This window comes from Megachile rotundata, chromosome 15 (genome assembly GCF_050947335.1).
Source record: "Megachile rotundata isolate GNS110a chromosome 15, iyMegRotu1, whole genome shotgun sequence".
NCBI classification, from domain to species: Eukaryota; Metazoa; Arthropoda; class Insecta; order Hymenoptera; family Megachilidae; genus Megachile; species Megachile rotundata.
The window spans coordinates 13,991,722-14,008,372 of NC_134997.1; the positions used below are offsets into that span (position 1 = coordinate 13,991,722).

Below are 16,651 nucleotides of genomic sequence, written 5' to 3' on the forward strand. Positions count from 1 at the left end.
TCTCGATAAAAAAGAAAGCCAACTACCTAAAAGCAAACGCTGAAAGTATGCGGACGCGTCAGCGAGAGATATCGGCGAGGATTTCCGATAAAAACGACCTTTTTCTTTCGAAAGAACCATCGGAAGGTCAAGAAAGATCAAACGCGAACGAGATTCACGATAAAAAGCATCCATCCTTGCGAACCAGAGCCGCTTCCAGAACGGAGAAAAGAATAAAACGAAAGGCGCGCACGCCACAGTCAACCGATACACGCGAAAAGGTCTAGCCGTTCTACGTATTTGATATTGAAATCAACACGTGGCATATTACTGTCACGCTTATCGGTTGATCGCACCGTTTCGCAGCCAAAAGTGACTCGAAATCCTGAGGAAATTTGCAGTTCGAGCTGGAAGTTCTTTGAGCGTGACAGGTTCGATGCCCTTTTCATCGAGTTCCCAAGCGCGTACCTCACCGTTTCCACGCTACCTTTTCTATCGTGATCTCGCTTCTCTCCTCCGCTTAGAGGCGAAAGAAGAAGATCCTCTTGCATATACGTGCAACGATAGTTGGGCATAACGGTTCCGCGGTCGCGAGTTACTGCCACGAGAAGATACGCGAAACGAGAACGTTCGCCTCGACTCCACAGTTGGTCCGTTTATTTCCCTCGAACGAAACAAACGGCTCGACCTTACGTTTCCTCCAACTTTACACGGCAACCTCTCCGTTTATCCTACGCAGCGTGAAAAGCGTCTCGAGATTGCTCGATCGATCAAAACATCCGAACAATCGTTCCCGAGAAAAGTGGACTCCGCCGGAATCTCGAATCGAGTGCTACAATTTCTGATACAATCCGCTTCTTCCTATTAACGCCACGAATCAACTCTGATTCGAAATCTATCGATAGCATTTTTAATCGAAGTACTGTTTCGAAGATCGTCGAATCGGCAAACACTCCGGCCTGACCGAGTTTTCTAGGGACTTTTTTCGTGGAACGCGACAAACGGACCGCGCAAACCAGAACCACGATGATAGCGGCTTTATCGCTTCAAGATAAATCGTCCTCTCTTTCCCTCTCGTTGATTCTCGCTCGTGCACACGAGGGGGGCGTATACACGCTCGCTTGCTTTTCCTCGTGCACGCACGTGCCTCGTCGCGCGGACGATTCTCTCTCTTTCTGTCGGTGTTTTCGTGGAAAAGCAGGGAGAGACGGATAATTGGTAGGAGAGAAAATTCCTCGATGCAAGATCACGCACTCGCTCACGCACGCACACTCGGGATCCTATTGATTTCCATACTGGCACGCGGGCACAACAAGTGGCGACGAAACGTTCAATTCGCAAAGGTAAAATAAACGCGCGAACGCGTGCAAAATTGAAAATCACCGTGCTTCTAGTCGAGACGTCCATGGGGTATCGAAATCACTGTTGTTGCTGTCGACCGTGTTTACAGGAGCAGGTCTACGTGCACGGAATAATTTTTCTCCGTGTTTGTAAACCGCATAGACGGAGTTGATTTTGACACTTCGCAAAGATTTTCGCTACGATTTCAATCTCTCCGACTATCGTCGCTTTTTACGAATCAATTTTATCTACTCGCGCCGGTAACGCGACTATTTATCGCGGTTCAAGGTAGTTAATTTAACGTAATCAGAACACGTTTCAACTTTGTAAGAAAAATTGAAGCCGGTAATATTTTCCGCTTATGGAAGTTCTTGTTCAACATTCACCTCCGGTAAGTAATACATATATCCTGGAAACTTTTTTCGAAGCCCCCTGGCTTAAAAAATCCACGTAAAAAAAGAATTAAATAAATAGGCGAGTGCAGAGCGTAGGTGCACGGTCCATCGGGGAAAGTAAATTCTCGAAATTACCTGTTACATAAAAACGAGATTTTCACGGGACGGTCATAAACTTTTTAGTAGAGAGAGAGAGAGAGAGAGAGAGGGAAAAAGAGGCAAGATAAGCTCGCAAAAGGGCAAGCTTTTTGCTTTATTATACGAATATTTTTGGTGGTTGGAAAAAGAAGGAGAGACAGAGTTAGCAGGGGACGACTGAAAAGCGTAAACTCGGTTGGTTTTAATGCGAACAGCGGGAAAACGTAACTTCGTCTTTTCGAAAAAAAAGGAAGAAAAAAACGGGCGTAAACTCAAACGCGGGCTTCCCTTTGGCTCGTCACCACACGAAACACCGTTTTCCTCTCTATTTTCTTTCTCGCTATTTTCCTCTTTTTTTATCTCCATTGTGTTCACGAGCAGCGCGCAACGAACACGAACATCAAAGAGGAACATAATTACGCGCGCGGAGCCGTTTCCGCGTTCGCCAATTGCGTGCTACGGCGCGCAGGAATCGCTCGGGTTTGTGATCGCGTTAGAGTAACCAAAACGAGGTCCGAGAAAGGGAAAGGGAAAAGGAGAAAGGGAAAGGAAAAGCTCGTTAACCCGAACAGCTGACGCGCTTTGAATCCTTTTTTTTTTAAGAAGAATCTTCGAAGTATCCTCGAAAAACACTTTGAGGGTGGAAACGCGTAAAAAGAATTAAAAAGACGAACGAGCGAACGGAATCCGTTAACCTGCTCGAAACTTGCGGTGTAGTTGCGGAACTATCCTTAAAGGACAAACTTTTTGTTGCACGAGGTTCCGCGTTGTACTGTTAGGCATAAAATCACGGTGGATCGTAATTAAACTAAACACGGTGGTTATTTGTCTCGCTACACGGCGATCGATCAACTTTTACGAATAGGTCGATAAATTTCAGCGTACGACTAAATAAAGTTCGCTCGCGAAATGACTTCCTAGTCACGTATTCGAAGGAGAAGCGCGGTCAAGTTACCCGAGGGCCGCAACTTCCTCCCGGCGTGGCGTTCACCCTCGAAAACAACGAGAAAACGATACCCGGTTAAAAGCGAAAGGAAACGAGGAGAAGAGCTCGTTGGTCACGTTCGGGATGCGGCTTGCTACCGGAAGTTCTCGAGGAAACGAAGACAACGATATACCTTGATCAACAGAGAATCCTCTGAAACTATCGTCCTTCCAGCGATCAACTGGCCCTTAATCTTCGATCACTTTCGAGACTCGGTCATAAAAATTCAACGGAGCTACCGTGTCGGCGCTCGACGAGTCAATGATCGCCACCTGTTCCAGACACGCGACAAAAACGCAACATTTACCCGCGGTAAAAGCGATCGTTTTATTCGTCGGCATCGCTTCGAGAGCCACGATGTTTTCAACGACCGGTCAACCACCGTGACATTAGAACACGTTCAAGGGAACGACTTCGATGCACCTTCGAGTGAACGCGGTGTGGCCGCGGAAATAAAAAAAACATCGCACATACACGCATCGGCGTACAATTACCGCGCGAAGTCTCGTTACCAGGGGTCGAGACGATGCTCTTTGTCCCGTCCCGGAGACCGTGGAAAAACGAACGCTCCAGCGAAAACAGTAAAAAAGTTTCCGATCCCATTAAGGATACCAGTTGCATCCTCGCAGACGCTTCGTCTGCTCGAGGCACTGTTTTCGACGACTGCCGTTTAGAATATTCTGACTATAATTCTGTTCGATGGAATGTTGAAATATTTATAACGTTTAGTCATTTGGTACTTGATCCTTTTGTAGGAAATTTGAATTCTCTCTCGGGAAGGAAACTGCTCGCTTGCAGAGATAGACACGAGGGTGGATAGCCAGTAGAGGGGTAAGATCGCAAAGAGGATTTTCGCGGCAGCGACAAATATCAGTCGCGGAAATTAAGGAGTCACATTGTAAAACTCAACGACCTACAATGCTACAAATGCCACGGAACCGTCGTGTGTCTCTTCTGACCTCCCCCGTCTCTCCCAGCCCCTGCTCGATGAGCCGCCATCGCAGCCGCCGACACTGCCTTCCTTTTCCTTCTTTCGTTCCACTACATATCCCTCCTTTTGCCTTTTTCCTCCCCTTCAACAGCCCCTTCTTAGACCGACTACCTCCCCTCCCGATCCAACGTTCGCCAACCCTCCCACCGTCTTTCTTGCGAACCGATGCGACGCCACGCGACGCGATGCAACGTGAACCGATGCGATATATCGCTCTATACCACGCGTCACAAACCTAAATTCCTTGCATCTTCGAACTTCCATCTTCTTTCCCCGAGATTGTCAGACGAAAATTTGGAAAATTCCACCGGTAGGAGGAACCTGTGATACGCGAAAATCGCGATTAGAAAGCCCTACGCTAACGTTTTGAAAATCCCTCCGACAGAACATGTGCAACAGTTGCGCACTGCTACGCCATCTGTACAAAAAAATGATCGATGGTGATTTTGAAAACCGCCAGAATGTATCAGGTTTTTCCGTTACGCGTTACGCACAAGAAATTATTGGCTATCTTCGGACGAGAACGATTTTATAAAATGATCAGGGAGGGGGTTATTTGGCGGGCGGGTCGAAGATGCAGCGCAGTGGCGTCACGAATCGACGATAAGAGAACGCGAAGAAAACGGAGGCTCGTGCGAGCAGCGAACGATAAGCCGTGCGTGGATAAAACCGAAGAACCTTATGAAAATCCGAGCATTTTCTCGGGAGGATCGCCGGTTAACCTTTTTTCCGCTCTTTCATTGTTGCTCTACTTTTTCAACCGTTTAATTCGATTAACTCTCCGAATAAAAATAAGTAGATTAAAATCAATCGACCCAATTCGAGCATCGCAACTTGGTTCATTTTTATCGCGCGATAAGGAAGAGAAAAAGAAAATGAAAAATTTCCGTGAAGAACGGTATTTTGTACATTTTCGAAAAGATCGGAATTTTACAAGTAGGCCTTATCGTGGAGCTCCCCCACTGGCTGAGAAATACGTAACACCGTTGATAACCTTTAGCGTGGAACTTCAGCTGACCGATCGAACCCGAAGCGACACAGTTTTTCAGAAAAACGCACGAATCCTTGGAAATTTTTCGAGTACAAAAGTTAGAGCGGAACGAAAAGAACCGACTAATCTCGACGAAGGAAAATTGGTGGACGGGGTCGTGCAACTTGTTGGTCGATCAACGGGGGAACGCATTACCGGAAGCTACGACCCGAGCGAAACATGAAAACGCGAGAACACGCTCGCGTGCGAAACGCTCTACGAGAACAATCCAGAAGCTCGTGGAACGACTTTGGTGCGGGACTATTCGTTTCGTTCTAAGCTATCGTTCATCTCTTCTAGTCGCACGATACGCTAGCGTATACCTTAATGATCACTTTCAGTCACTTCGTAACTTGTGTACTCACATGCCTTTGTCATCGCTATTCTTTCCAACATTACTTTTTAATATCTTTATCGAACTTGACCGTTTCTAAAGACCTAATTTGGGTTATGACTCACTCGGTCCACCGTTAGAGGCTAACTCGTAGTGCGAACAGCTGATCTCGCCACTCGTGCATGGCACATATTATCGAAGAATAAAAAATCTACGTTCGTGAAGGGTTTAAAGTGAACCACCTCGGTTTAGGATCAACCAACGCCTCTCGAAGAACCCTTCGACTGGTTCTGAATTTTTAAAACACTTTTTTCTCTGAAATTTGTCTATTGCCATGATTCACGACATGTTTTCAAACGTTCCTCATCGTCGAATTATCCCGCCTGAGAGACGCGAGGAAACGCACAGAAGCCACAAGTGGTTCCTCTTTCGTCATGGATTTCGCAAAAAGAGTGATTTTTCTCTTTAACAGACGAAACGAACATGCCGCAAAATCAAGGAAATCTTTTTCGAGAACTCGTTACGGATCTACATTTAATTACAATTTCTGTGAACTTGAATCTATTCGTTATTTATATCTCTGAACATTTGTAATACGAAACGTCATTTATTCTATACATAGCAAGATTTATTAATTACATTACGTTTGAAAGTCGGTTCCTCTCGAAAGGATCTTATTAAAAAAATGGATTTCTTCGCATGCCGCCTTTCAACTTGTTAGCATCAGTTACCTCCTATACTTCAATTACGTGTCAACAAGATGTCTTCGGTATAAACGTAGTCACGACGATATAACATTTTCAACAAGTTGCGCATACGCGAGGAGAAAAAAAGCAAGTATTGAGTTACGCTTCGTCAAGCCGCATCGACGTGCACATGTAAGTTGCAATACGAATGCAAATCAACGGAGTGAGCAAGCGTTAGTCAAGTGCACTCTATAATTACTAGGCGACATACTTTACCGATCTTCGTCGCCGTCTTTCTCTAAACTAAAGAGTACTTCGCGGACAACGTTCTAGCCTTTTTTTCTAAAATCGTGTCCAATCTTTCCTCTGACCTGAATCGAAGAAAAGAACATCGATATTTTCGGTGTAGCTTCGAAGCTTTTCAAATCTGCCGCGCGGAAATAACGATGCGCGCTAAATTTGAATCGTGCCGTATCGATCAATTAACCCTTCGAATTCGCCGAATATAAACGTGGTAGACAAGGCGTGGTCGATGCTGAATCGTTTTAAGGCGATGTGCTTCGAAACGATACACGTGAGATAAGTTAGAGTTTATCGCGGGCTTTGGGCAACAATATGTGTTATGATACATTTCGTGTACGGAAGAGGTTAACAAATATATATAGCAAGAGGAAATGTTCGTCGAGTTGCTAGTCTTTGACGTTCGTAGGCCCGTGACTCGAAGCTTACGTTACTGAAAAGAGACTTCTGGATTCTCAGAGCGTGCCTGCCTGGTAAATAATAATACGTCGTTGCTAATGGAAACCTACTTCGCGTTGGCTTCTCCAGAGTAGGTTTCGCGAAAGGGAAAAGTGTGTCATGCACAAAAGCCTTTTCCAAATCGTCTTAAAGCTTCGCCACTATTATCATAATGATGTCAGACGCTGTACGAAATTCGAGCACCATTTTCAGACTGTTATCTGTCCTAATGTTTTCCTTTTAATCGCAACAAAATTATGCGATATACTTTTAGAAATATGCAAATTACCGATTGTTAATTACGCAGAATTCTGAATTGAATGCTCCCCGTTTTCGAATAAGGGGTTCTGAACGATGTGACGCACCCTTAGTCTCGAAGCGATGATCGTACATCTCTCACGAGTATTTGAAAAATTTCATAAACTACGTCGCAAAATTACACACTGGCACATAGTGGTCAATAGATAGACTTAATGGATTAACAGAAGTGCTCTAGCTACGGCTTCTGTGAAGACTTTATCAAACGTCCCAGAAGAAAGTTTCCTAGAAGCAGAGAATTGAATTTTCGTTTTGGACTCGAACCTTCGGATACAATAGGATAGATTGGTTCAATTAAGGAAGGATACTCGCTGAGCGAGATTACGAGGCACGCTCTACATAAACCTGGATCACCCAAAGAGAAGAGAAGAGAACGGAAGAGAAGCGAAGAGAAGAGAAGAGAAGAAAAGAGAAGAGCATTCCCCTCCAACGCCTCCTTCTCTTTCTCCAGTCGTGTCCCGAGTCGGCGTAGACACAACCGGTTTCCGCGGTGTTCACCCGCTTTTTGAGAAAAAATTGAACCAGTTTGTAAAACGAAAAAAGCTCTCCCCACTCTCGGGCAGACTCTCTTCTTGAGCCGCCCGCTTCTCGCTCTTTCTCTATCCCTTTACTCGGATCGCCGTGGAGACTCATGGGAACCGAAGCGATTCCAAGCGTCCCGGAATCCGATGCACATCAAATGAAAAAGCCTCCAACGTTGCCAACGATTTTGACCCGTTCTCTCCCTCTTTTATATTCTCCGTTTTTACGTCCTTTTTCATCAAAACTCGTCTTTAACTTTATCTCTTTTCGTTTCTTTTCAAATCGCTCGGACACAAGTATCATAGGATTTATGAGACACGCGTCGACGGGGTTAGATACCAAAATGGCCGATTTCTTCGTTACGGAACACGCAAGAAGACTTACCACTTTCGGTCCTGGATACACTGTAGGGAAGAGCGTGGCTGCAACGTAGGCCGCCTCGAGGCTTCCTGGCAGGGACTATTGATTTTCGAATTGGTTCAAAATTTCCATAATACCACGACGGCTCAGAGGGTACGGCGAAGCGGGCGGCTGGAGGAGTAGGGGTCGCTCGTCGACAAGGAAGAACACAGACGGGGCCACGGAACAGAGATAGAGACGTATACAGGCTGTTCCATCATACGCGTTATCAGGTCATTTCTACGCGCACTTCCCTCACCAATTTTTTCCTCATTCCCTCGTACGTTTACTCGTTACCAAAACTTGCCCAATTAGTTACAACAAATTCCTCCTCGATATAAAAATAGTCGATCGTTCGTAAAATCGTAACGATACTTCGACGAATCCAATTTCGGTTTCTCTCTAGACGTTCCTTGCTAGCGATGCCCGTTTCTCTTATTTCTAGCCATAGTTACTCGATCGTGTAAGGGTGACGTGACACCCTAGGTATCAACTCTCGAACGACGTGCGTTTAGAGAGATACGTTTCGTAATAATTTAGTAATATTTCGAAAGGACGAAGCTATCGAGTCACGTTCGATCCAGCATCCGTCGTGCGTGAGACTAGCTGTCCCTGCCCTCGGGCTGGTAAATTCGTAGATATCGGATGGCAACGTAGGGTGAAACAGCCTGTATAATCCACGTATAGGCGTACGCGTGCAGGAGCGAGCGAGAAAGAGAGATAGGGGAATAGGCCGAAAGAAGGGGACGAAGAAGGAGAATGGAAGCCGAATGCACGTCAGAGGGTGAGTTGCCACGGCCTCCGGACGGTTTCGAACTTGGCAAAGTTCACCGGCTCAAAAGAGACACCCCGCACCCACTCCATCCTTTCGAGACCACCCCACCTATGATTCACCCTTCTTCCCCTGGCGCACGATTCGCGCTTCTCCACGGCTTCTCTCGCCGGTCGGCCAACTTCACCCTTCTCCAAAACGTACCAACACGCGCGCGCGTACTTCCCCTTTCTCTCTCGATCTATACGTGTACGTATAGAAGCGGGTAACACGACTTACGTGGATTCATCACACAGACGTTGCATCTCCCGCACAGAGTTCCCCCTCCTTCCCGCAGCCGCCCCTCTGTGTCATTTGCCGAGCACACACCTTCCTACAGAGAAGATGTAGGCGTGCGCCTGTATTCGTGTAACAACGACCAAGAGGACAAGCGACGACGTGAACGACCGCTCGTTCCTCGTTGCGTTACATCGTGGTAACGATACCGGCAGGAAGGGTATTACCCTCCTTGTTGTCCCGTTCGCTATTGCTTTCGAGGAGAAACGGTGTTTAACGCGTTATACCGACGCGTCTTGCTCCGTCTCCGAGACACTCTGCCTATGCTATTCTTTTCCTCTCTCCTTTTATCCTTTATATCCACAGGTAACTTTGCCCTCCACGATTCGATGACTCAGAATCAGCTGCGGTTCGATTTTCTTTTTCGGAGATTCGAGCCTTTGAACGCAGTCAATGCATCGTTTTAGAAACGGTCATTTAACTCCGTACGAACTTAACTTCGATCGCAAACGATGCGATTCCGAAGGGATTTTTATAACCGAATTCCCGGTTTCCAGATCAAAAGGAGTATCGGCAAAATTCTCGAAGAAGAAGAAAAGGAATCGGTCGCTCGCCACACTGTGGACAGAATGACGTACGACCGTCCAGCAGCTCGCATTCCTCTCTTTTTACGAATACCTAGAGACTCCCTCGGGCCGAGAGAAAGGGAAAGCAAAAAGGAAAAGGGAGACGAGCAAAAAAGAGAAGGCGAGAAAGAGACGAGGAGCAGCACACGCGAGTCTCTTTGTTCGCGAATTGTTCGAGCTTAGGAGCTCGCGAGCCACTCTCGTTCGATGGCTGCGAACGAGATCCACTTGAAAAGTGGCCGGTAACTCAGCCAAAAGAGGCATGAATCGTCGAGCGTGCCGTGACATGACCTGTCCTAACCGGACTGATCGTATCCGTGCACCGCTACCGTTGTTGCACGATCGCGCTTCGGGCCTGTTTCTCCTCGTGTACCTCCGCTCGAATAGCGTCGACCTCTGAAATCTGGTTTCGTAACGCGTTCAAGACTCGATGACGCATCTTACGTGACTCCGTCTATCGATTCGATGCATAAGTTCGGCTAATAATGAAACAACAATGCTCCTCGAACGTTTCGAATTCGGGTAACAAGAGTGGCCTACGCGATAACAGGATTAAAGACATTCCCATATGGTTTGATAATAACGCGTTCGAGATACGAGACAACGCGTACGCGTTACCTATTGGATGTAGAAGTTCAAAGAACAGTTAAATAACGGGAAAACAATGCGCGAAAGTCGAGATCGGTTTTGATTTCGAGTTAGAATCGAGAGGAGAATGTTGGTGATGCTAAGGTGTCGTGCAAGGTGGTCGAAGTAAAATATTCCAGATAAGATCAAACAAGATCATCCCGCAATTACGCGCGCGTATATCGCAATTACCGATGGCACGTAATGCGCGTAACAGATTAAAGGTTTAATCCGAAAGTACCGCCGCTCGAGTTAGTTCGAACAAATGTAAACTTCAACGACGAGCTAACGTTTCCGACGGCCGTGCAAAAACCGAATACACAGCACGGTAAACGTTGAATCGATAAATCTGTTACGATAAGAGGACGTGTTACAACTTCACCGTTACTCATACGCAACCGCGCGAACCGTGCAGAAAAACTTCCGTTAGCTTCCTAAGCAGCCAACTTAAGTAAAAGGAACGAGAGAAGGAGAGAGAGGGAGACTGTCGTGCAGCTTTTTATTTCCCATTTTCCCGCGGTCGATACGGAACCTTTTTCATATCGTTTTTTTTTCGACGCTTTTCCAACGCGATCCTGTATCGTGTGAGAAACTAAGAAGCACCGTTTGTGCTGGATTTCGCTCGGAGTTTGGACGCTGGGAACGGTACCAACGACTCGGCTCGCTCTTTGACGAGCAAAACAATTACTACGCGTACCAAACTTATAAAATAAAACTCGTTATTTTGAAATTTTTTAATCTTCTCAACTTTCTAATTCTCTTTGACTCTATCGTACCGATATTTCCTTAAGCACTTCCTCCGCGATTCTCAAAAATATATCACTGTTCAATCGTAGCACGATAGCTAATTTAATCCGAAAGGATCGAGATTTCGTTTTGTAAAGAAACTACTTTTATCCTCCATAAACGGACAATAAAGAAAAGAAAGCAGCGAAGAATCTGTGGTATCACGAGTTATCGGAAGAAACTCTCCCTTTTTACGTCCGGACGACAAAATCCAGTTTCTAACCGGTAGAAACAGCGAATTTCCCCAAGCACGGAGGGTTGGTTTGTTTCCTTTTTGCTCGACGGAATTTCTGAACGTCCTCGTGAAAAGGGCGCCGCGTTGCCTCGTGCGTTTACCGACTCGAGTCAGCAGGGGTATCGCAAAAGGAAGAAAAGACGAGAAAAGAAAAAAGAAAAAGAAAAAAGGAGGTGATTTAGAAGGAAGAAGAAGAAGAGGGCGTAGTCCACAGGTAGACGCATCGAAATCGAGAAGGGTGACTGGTCGTGAAAGAAACGCACGCAGTCAGGTTAAACCGAAGCTGCGAGGTCGCGCTGTCGTTCCTCGACGACCCACCACCGCCATCCCTTTGCGGAGAACAGTCTCGAATTGAAGTCTGGGGAAAAGAACGAATCGAGAAAGACGGTCATAAAGGAAGAAAAAGAAGAGAAGAATATCGAAAGAAAGAGTAGCCGAGCTAGTCGTCCCCGCTAAGATGCCCGGCTTAGAGGCAGAGAAATACGAGAATAAAAAGAGATACCGAAGAGGGATGAGACGAATTAAAAAACCGTAAAACCATCCAGAGATAATATGGAACCCTTCGATCGCGACGTGAACGGTTCTTCTTTTCGTTTTATTACTTTTTCTTCTTAAAAGCAGAACAATTTCAATGATCCAAGTACGTCCGAAGATAAGAATTATTCTGGATGCAATTTCGTCTGTAATTAAAAACGAAACGACCATTTTATTGGAGAACACAGGAAGTTTGCTTTCCGGGAAAATATTCAAAATGTACAAGCGTTTTTCCGATATCTGCTAACGATATTCGCGAAGTATCGAGCCGCGGCAAAACTATGCGCATTACGCCAGAAATCGGCCCGCATTAACCCTTTCGTGGTTATGTATTTACATACACAAGATATCTCGAAATAAAACTTCTCGAAGGCTATTCGACCCTATTGTCGGACAAAGGAGACGGCGATTATGCCACTTAAATCGAGAAAAAAAGAACGAATCCCATCATACGGCTTGGTCCACGTTGAAATAAGTTAGCGAAACTTTTCGGATACCCGGTATACTTGCATTGTACGAGACAGAACGGATACGATTCCTACGAGGGGGTATGCTCCGACGAGACACTATTAACCAGTGGAGGGCCATTTCGAATATTGGTTACAAAGTATCGCGACGTACGAGCAACTCTCAACGGGTCCCACGATTTATATACGCGACAGAGAGTCGATGGGAATGGAACAGAAGCATAGACGTTCGGCGATCAAGATAAAATGGGGAACGATTTACAAACGAATTTAATGAATATTCCAACGGTATATACAATGATTTTCCGCGATGGTAAAACGGGATTCGCACGCGTTTTCGAACGACCGATCGAAGCACCACTGCAACGAGCACCGCTTACTTGAACCGTAATGAAAGAACAAGAAAGGAAGAGGCAACAGCGGAGGAAACACAATAAAGGGAAGACCGGAGTAGAACGAGAAGAAGAAACAAAGAACGGGCTGTGCGATGGTCGGGAAGAGAATTCGAAAAGGCGACGCGACGTACAGTTAAACTGACCAGATTTTCTGCGCTGAAATTAAATACGGTAGACAAATAAAATGTAACGTGGCTTTTTGGTCGAACGACAGTACGTCTGGTTACTCGATAACTGCAACCAGAGAACGATACGTAACGAGAAGAAGACCCCGTGATCGTAACAGGCTCACTTCCCTATTTCCGCGCGTTTGATAACGATACACGAGCAGCGAAGAGGAAGAAAAAGAGGAAGCTTCGCGTGCACACAAATTCCGTGGCTTGTCTGAATCCGACTAGTCGCGGCTGCACGTTTTTCGAAATACAGGAAAGTTATGAAATATCGCGAGCACCGTGAAACTTTTAATGCGAGGTCCGGTGGCTCGGCTGCCCCTTCCTCTCTTCTCCTCCACCTTTCTAGCTCCCTATATACCATACACCTGGTCGTATAACCGAGCCTGCCTGCTTGCCTGTCTACCCGTGTGGCATAGGGTAGTGCGGCTAACTTTTTTATTAAAAAACTTTTTCGAAATAAAAATCAGACGCTACTCTGGTGGGGAGAGACGCGAACGCTCCCTCCGAACACCCACGCTCGCTCAAGAATATACTGTAGGAAATTCTCGCGGCTTCTGGACGCGAAATTCTATTCGATGGACACGTCCGATCCGTCAGTTAATTATCACCTACTTCCTTCGCGTACGACGACGGAAGTGTACGCCGAAAGTTTCGAGAATTCGTCAAAAAAACGAAACGTTGATTACGAGTCTCGTAGGGTGGGGCTGCGAATCGTGCTCGAGATTTTCGAGATAGTACTTTTTTATCGGACACGATTTACGCTCGAAAATCACGACTTGGTCGTCATCTCTAGAGACGCTAAATGGACGCGATGTTTGTTTCCCGTAACGAACATACCCCCCGCGAGTAACGAAGCCGAGTATAACTCGTCTTCGGGATATCGCGAAATTCCTCTGGACGCGTAAATAAAAATTTGTTCGCCGATAGCCAACGAACGGCCGAAACAAACAAACCACTCAACGAGTCCGAGCGGCGAAACGTCCAGAGACACCTCCCCCCTTCTGATGTGGGTCAACCGAAACCACGCCGCCCGGTGGCCTCTTCAGCTTCGACTTCACCCCCCTGGGTAGTCGGCCGTTCGTTTCGCGACGAATCCGTCGGTGTTGTTTGCTCGCGCGAACACACGATACATCGAGAGGGACATACTGCAGCTACGTATACGTATACGGGCGAATATATCCAAGAGAGGACGAGCGTGCGTACAATCGGAGAAACTACGAAAGCGACGGCGTCGTGTCGGAGGGTACCAACCAACCAGGAGGAGTAGGTGGAGGAGCAGCAGCAGCAGCAACAGCAGTAGAAGCAGGAGGATGAAGAGGACGGAGCAGTAGACGGAGGAGGCAGAAAAGCGGAGGTGGCTCGTTCGGGGGATCTTTATCAAAGTCAACGCACGCCGGTCACCATGGCAACGAAATTGGATTTTTTTTTCGAAGTTTTTTCGGCCCTTCTCGCCGGCGCCCATTCCACAGGAGGGAGGGAGGGAGCGAGGGAAGAGGAGACGGAGGCTCGACGGAGGAGACGGTGGTGGCGGCGGCGGCGGCAGCGGCGTCGGTGGCGGAGGCGGCGGCGTCGGCGGCGGTGGTGCAGGCAGAGGGAAAAGTGGTAGGAGAGACCGGAGGAAAAGAGAAAATGAGGTAAAAAGGGGAAGAGAGAGAGAGAGAAAGAGTATCGAGAAGGTCGGGGAGGCTCTGACGAACGGCGACCGGGGAAGCCAATAATTCGAATTGAGAACAGCCAATGGCCGTGCATCTGATTTTTTGTCGTATCATCGTCGAGGTCGTCCGTCCTCTCCCCAGACCCCTCGTTGCTCCCCCACCCCCACACCCTCCCTCCCTCCGTCCGCGCGAGTCCGCGCGACGAAAGGGGCCGCTCTCTGCCTGGCTTTTTGTAAAATCTCCCATCCTCCACCATTGCCGCCGCCACCACCACCATCACCATCACCATTCGCCTCTGTCCTTCTCCGATCTTCCTCCACCTTCTCTCCGAGTTCTAACTCTTCGTTTTCCTGCCTCTTCTATGGTGTTTTGCTGGATCTGGATATACACCGCAGGATGTGTGTACCGGGGCTCCTCCACTGGCCAGAAGCCTCGAGAGCACGATACGGAATACTTGGCCTTACAACCAAGGCACCGGGGGAATGTTAGCGTAGTCGTTGCCGCGCTTCTTCGTTTACCTACTTCTTCGCTTACGAGCAGGATGTCTAGCGACCGTCGTCTCTTGCCTAATATACCGTCCTCTTTGCTCCGCGATCCAACAGCTAGGGGTAACTAGATACCGGATTACTGCGTACAGTCAGGTATAACTAAGCAACCTCGGGAAGAAAAATGCGATTAATCGTCTCGTAAACATCGTCGAAATTTAAAGCCCGGCGTTTCGTAGTTCCAAGGAGAAAGTGCTTTGTACCTTCTAGGATCCGAGCTCGTCTCGCCATATGGTTTCTCGGTATCGAGCCGACCAAACAGTTCCAAAAGGAAGTTTACGAGCAATCTAATTCCTAAATCTCCTACGAACTCCCTCGGTGTGTCCTTGGGTCGGAAGACGAGTCTTTCTCGTTCGGGCGAGATTCGAAATCGAAGTAATATTCCTGTTTTATGAAATAATCGACGATATTTATACGCTTGGAATCGGTTAGAAAATCTTTCCGAACATCCTGGAGATATGTGAATAGACCGCACGGAAACAGCGATCCTTATTTATCCAGGTGAACTTTCATTACGATTTCAAATGACATACAAAGTGAAAAGGTTCGGTCCGTGCCAAATATAAATGGCCCGTGCCATTACAAAAATATGTTCATCCGACAAGGATTGCTCCTGTTCCGTGTATCGGAGATACCGACAGACTAGGTCACGTCCTTCGTCGCCCACCTTGGTCCCGGTTTAACCCCTTAACCCGCGCATTCTATTTCCACACGGAAGATCACTCTTCCCGCGAAGCTGTTTTCTGTGTCTAGAAAAATCCCACTATTTTCGCAACGACCGAAAAGGATCAAGCACATTTTTTCAATTTTGAACCGTGCTATCTTTTCGCCACGTTCGATTTATCTTTCGAGGACTCGATTCCTGAAAATTTTCGAAAATATTGTCCCGACGGAAATGGCGTGACGGAATCGAAAACTGTTTCGCTACGAAATTATGATTCGTTTATCTTGCATTTTTCTTTCTTTTCGATTTTCACGAGTATCAAAGTCACGAGCCAACAAGCCACGTTGTTCCCTTTTCTGGTTCAAAGCAGCGGCGCGAGTTCAAAGCTCGAGAGAGCGGGAACTTCCGGTGGAACGATCCAACGAGTCAGGCATTCCGTGGCTGCGAAGTTCGAGTTGCTCGGGCCCGAGGCTCGCGCTCTTAATGACGCCAGAATCAACGGCGGAAGTGTGCTTTAGAGTTCTCGAGCGCGACTCCAAGCGATCGAGTCGAACGAGAACGTTTGTTTGCACGGTTCAAGCTGTTTCGTAAACAGCTGGCCGTTGTTGCCCTCCAGATATGTACAAACGTGTGCGTTTCTAATGGGACTATGTCGAAGCTCCGCCAAATATATTCGCGTATTAGAAAATTACGCTCGTTCGTTAACGCGTTAATTACGCGTACGACATAAGTGGAACTTATTCGAGATTATCGCGGCGTGGAATCGCGATGCGATCGATCAGATTATTTCGTTGCCGCGAACTCGACTTTCTTTCGTTTCGTTGAACGTGCGATTCTTAACGCGTTAATTGATTATCGAAGATATCGCGGATTAACTTTCTAGTCTACTGCTCTACAATTTACAAGCTGGAAAATTTCATGAAGCAAACAAAAGTAGCACAGAACAGTGGTTGATAAGTAGACGAGTAGAATAATGATGTCGCTCGTGAAAGCAAGATATGTAATATTGATCGGTGTTAACAACCGGAAATAACAGGGTA

General features: G+C 46.9%; 1 protein-coding gene across 6 annotated transcripts in view; it reads right to left on the reverse strand.

Annotated features, from left to right (window-relative positions):
* LOC100881968 (uncharacterized) overlaps window positions 1–16,651 on the reverse strand; it is a 69,546-nt gene that overhangs the window by 31,855 nt on the left and 21,040 nt on the right. Inside the window, exon 1 of one of the 6 annotated variants that reach the window (XM_076540086.1) lies at window positions 7,842–7,922. The exons of the other annotated variants lie outside the window; for them this stretch is intronic. The gene's annotated coding sequence lies outside the window, so the exon portion shown is untranslated. Of the gene's footprint in view, window positions 1–7,841; window positions 7,923–16,651 lie in introns of those variants that run through there. 6 annotated transcript variants of the gene reach the window in all.